This window comes from Hypanus sabinus, unplaced genomic scaffold (assembly GCF_030144855.1).
Source record: "Hypanus sabinus isolate sHypSab1 unplaced genomic scaffold, sHypSab1.hap1 scaffold_964, whole genome shotgun sequence".
In the NCBI taxonomy this organism is placed as follows: Eukaryota; Metazoa; Chordata; class Chondrichthyes; order Myliobatiformes; family Dasyatidae; genus Hypanus; species Hypanus sabinus.
Window position 1 is genome coordinate 169,700 of NW_026781820.1, and position 4,440 is coordinate 174,139.

Sequence of the window (4,440 nt, forward strand, 5' to 3'; positions counted from 1 at the left end):
AGCGGGACGGAGGGAGGGAGAGTGAGTGAGAGGTGAGTCCGGGGAGAGGGAGGGATCGGAGTGAGGGGTGTCCCGGGGAGAGGGAGAGGGGTCATTCTGGAGGAGGGGCAAGCGGGACGGAGGGAGGGAGAGTGAGTGAGTGAGTGAGAGGTGAGTCCGGGGACGAGGGAGGGATGGGAGTGAGGGGTGTCCCGGGGAGAGGGAGAGGGGTCATTCCGGAGGAGAGGGGACGGAGTGAGGGGTGAGTCCGGGGGAGAGGGGACGGAGTGAGGGGTGAGTCCGGGGGAGAGGGGACGGAGTGAGGGGTGAGTCCGGGGGAGAGGGGACGGAGTGAGGGGTGAGTCCGGGGGAGAGGGGACGGAGTGAGGGGTGAGTCCGGGGGAGAGGGGACAGAGTGTCCAGTCAGTCCGGGGGAGAGGGGACGGAGTGAGGGGTGAGTCCGGGGGAGAGGGGACGGAGTGAGGGGTGAGTCCGGGGGAGAGGGGACAGAGTGTCCAGTCAGTCCGGGGGAGAGGGGACGGAGTGAGGGGTGAGTCCGGGGGAGAGGGGACGGAGTGAGGGGTGAGTCCGGGGGAGAGGGGACGGAGTGAGGGGTGAGTCCGGGGGAGAGGGGACGGAGTGAGGGGTGAGTCCGGGGGAGAGGGGACAGAGTGTCCAGTCAGTCCGGGGGAGAGGGGACAGAGTGTCCAGTCAGTCCGGGGGAGAGGGAGGGAGGGGTCGGAGTGAGGGGTGTCCCGGGGAGAGGGAGAGAGAGAGGGGTCAGTCCGGGGGAGACGAGGCGGGGTTGGGAAGGCTGGAAGAGAGGGTGTCCTGAGTCCAGGGTGGGTGGGGAAAGGAGGGAGGGAGGGGGCTTTGGCGGTGAGGAAAGGATTGGGGGGCTACAGCGTGGTGTGTGACTAACGTTGCAACAGAAGCAGTTGATGTTGGGGAGGGAGGGAAATGAGAACAGGCCCTTCGGCCCATCTGACCTTTACTCATACTCCATGATCCATCTAACCCTTCTTTCCTACATAAAGAACCCTCCGCTTTTCTATCTGAGAGGGGATTAAGTGTCCCTCAGAGAGTCGTTGTAAAGTACAGCACAGAAACAGGCCCTTTGGCCCGTCTAGTCCGTGCTGAACCATTGAGACAGCCGACTCCCATCGACCTGCACCGGGACCACAGTCCTCCACACTCCCTCCCGTCCGGGTACCCGTCCAAACCTCTCTCCAACATCAGAATCGAGCTGGTGTTCACCACTTCTGCTGGCGGCTCTTCCCCCACCCTCACCTCCCTCTGAGTGAAGAAGTCCTAACCTGTTCGATCTTTCCTGATAACTCAGGCCCTCCAGACCCGGCAAAGTCCTTGTAGATTTTCCCTGTCCTCTTTCAACCTCGTTTCCATCTTCCCCGTAGGTCGGTGACCAAAACTGCACACCATACTCCAGATTAGACCCCAGCAACGTCTTCAACAGAACCTCCCGTCTCCCGTACTCAACACTTCGATTTGTGAAGGCCAATGTGCCGAAAGCTTTCTCTACGACCCCGTCTACCCGTGACGCCACTTTCGATGGATCGTGGACCTGTATTCCCAGATCCCTTCGTCCCGCCACACTCCTCAGTGCCTCCCGTTCACTGTGTGAGACCCACCCTGGCTGGTCCTGCCGAAGTTCAACACCTCACACTCGTCTACGTGTCTATCAGCCCTGGGGACTGTATCGGCTGGTCCTCACACTCGTCTGTATTAAATCCCATCCGCCGTCTGTCAGCCCATTTTCCCAGCCGGTCCAGATCCCACTGTGAGCTGTGATGGTCTCCCTCACAGTCCAAACACCCCCAGTCTTCTGCAGACTTCCTGACACAGTTAACCTTGTTATCATCCAGATCACTGACACACAGCGATGCACCCGGCCCTAGTCCCAGGCCTCCAGTCAGCGAGGCCACCATCTCCCGGCTTCTCCCACAAAGTCTAATCCAATTTACTGCCTCGTCTTGAATGCCAAGTGCCGACCTTGTACCAAAGTCCGTGCAGATAACATCCACTGCCTTGCCTTCATCCCGCTTCCTGGGAACTTCCTCGAAGAACTCTCTGAGTCTGGCTAGGCCTAACCTTGCCTGCGAACCATCCTTAATCAGTCCCTGTCCATTTTCACAGCCCCTGAGGTTCTCCATCTCCTCGTCAGCCTGGGCCTTCGTTCAGACATCCTGCTGAGGAAACTGTCCATAGGTTTCTGACCTGTGCCCCTGTGGTGATGCGGCCGGGGAGGGGGTAGGGGTGCCTGAGGACCCGTCTGTCGCCGGGGAGAGGGTAGGGGAGCCTCAGGACCCGTCCGTGACCGGGCAGGGGGTAGGGGAGCCTCAGGACCCGTCTGTCGCCGGGGAGGGGGTAGGGGAGACTCAGGACCCGTCCGTGACCGGGCAGGGGGTAGGGGAGCCTCAGGACCCGTCCGTGGTCGGGGAGGGGGTAGGGGAGACTCAGGACCCGTCCGTGGTCGGGGAGGGGGTAGGGGAGACTCAGGACCCGTCCGTGACCGGGCAGGGGGTAGGGGAGCCTCAGGACCCGTCCGTGGTCGGGGAGGGGGTAGGGGAGACTCAGGACCCGTCCGTGACCGGGCAGGGGGTAGGGGTGCCTGAGGACCCGTCCGTGACCGGGCAGGGGGTAGGGGTGCCTGAGGACCCGTCTGTCACCGGGGAGGGGGTAGGGGAGCCTCAGGACCCGTCCGTGGCTGGGGAGGGGGTAGGGGAGCCTCAGGACCCGTCCCTCACCGGGGAGGGGGTAGGGGAGACTCAGGACCCGCCCATCACCGGGGAGGGGGTAGGGGAGCCTCAGGACCCGTCCCTCACCGGGGAGGGGGTAGGGGAGACTCAGGACCCGCCCATCACCGGGGAGGGGGTAGGGGAGCCTCAGGATCAGCCCGGGGAGGGGGTAGGGGAGCCTCAGGACCCGCCCGTCACCGGGGAGGGGGAGGGAGGGGAGCCTGAAGACCCGTCTGTCGCCGGGGAGGGGGTAGGGGAGCCTCAGGATCAGCCCGGGGAGGGGGTAGGGGAGCCTGAAGACCCGTCTGTCGCCGGGGAGGGGGTAGGGGGAGCCTCAGGACCCGTCCGTGACCGGGGAGGGGGGTAGGGGAGCCTCAGGACCCGTCCGTGGTCGGGGAGGGGGTAGGGGAGACTCAGGACCCGTCCGGGGAGGGGAGGGGGGTAGGGGAGACTCAGGACCCGTCCATCACCGGGGAGGGGGTAGGGGAGACTCAGGACCCGTCCGGGGAGGGGGTAGGGGAGCCTCAGGACCCGTCCGTCACCAGGGAGGGGGTAGGGGAGACTCAGGATCAGCCCGGGGGAGGGGGGTAGGGGAGACTCAGGACCCATCCGGGGAGGGGAGGGGGTAGGGGAGCCTCAGGACCCGTCCGTGGAGGGGGAGGGGGTAGGGGAGCCTCAGGACCCATCCGGGGAGGGGGTAGGGGAGACTCAGGACCCGTCCGGGGAGGGGAGGGGGTAGGGGAGCCTCAGGACCCGTCCGTGGAGGGGGAGGGGGTAGGGGGGGCCTCAGGACCCGTCCGGGGAGGGGGTAGGGGAGCCTGAAGACCCGTCTGTCGCCGGGGAGGGGGTAGGGGAACCTCAGGATCAGCCCGGGGAGGGGGTAGGGGAGCCTCAGGACCCGTCCCTCACCGGGGAGGGGTAGGGGAGACTCAGGACCCGCCCATCACCGGGGAGGGGGTAGGGGAGCCCTCAGGATCAGCCCGGGGAGGGGGTAGGGGAGCCTCAGGACCCGCCCGTCACCGGGGAGGGGGAGGGGAGCCTGAAGACCCGTCTGTCGCCGGGGAGGGGGTAGGGGAGCCTCAGGATCAGCCCGGGGAGGGGGTAGGGGAGCCTGAAGACCCGTCTGTCGCCGGGGAGGGGGTAGGGGAGCCTCAGGACCCGTCCGTGACCGGGGAGGGGGTAGGGGAGCCTCAGGACCCGTCCGGGGAGGGGAGGGGGTAGGGGAGACTCAGGACCCGTCCATCACCGGGGAGGGGGTAGGGGGAGACTCAGGACCCGTCCGGGGAGGGGGTAGGGGAGCCTCAGGACCCGTCCGTCACCAGGGAGGGGGTAGGGGAGACTCAGGATCAGCCCGGGGAGGGGGTAGGGGAGACTCAGGACCCATCCGGGGAGGGGAGGGGGGTAGGGGAGCCTCAGGACCCGTCCGTGGAGGGGGAGGGGGTAGGGGAGCCTCAGGACCCATCCGGGGAGGGGGGTAGGGGAGACTCAGGACCCGTCCGGGGAGGGGAGGGGGTAGGGGAGCCTCAGGACCCGTCCGTGGAGGGGGAGGGGGTAGGGGGGCCTCAGGACCCGTCCGGGGAGGGGGTAGGGGAGCCTGAAGACCCGTCTGTCGCCGGGGAGGGGGTAGGGGAACCTCAGGATCAGCCCGGGGAGGGGGTAGGGGAGCCTCAGGACCCGCCCGTCACCGGGGAGGGGGTAGGGGAGC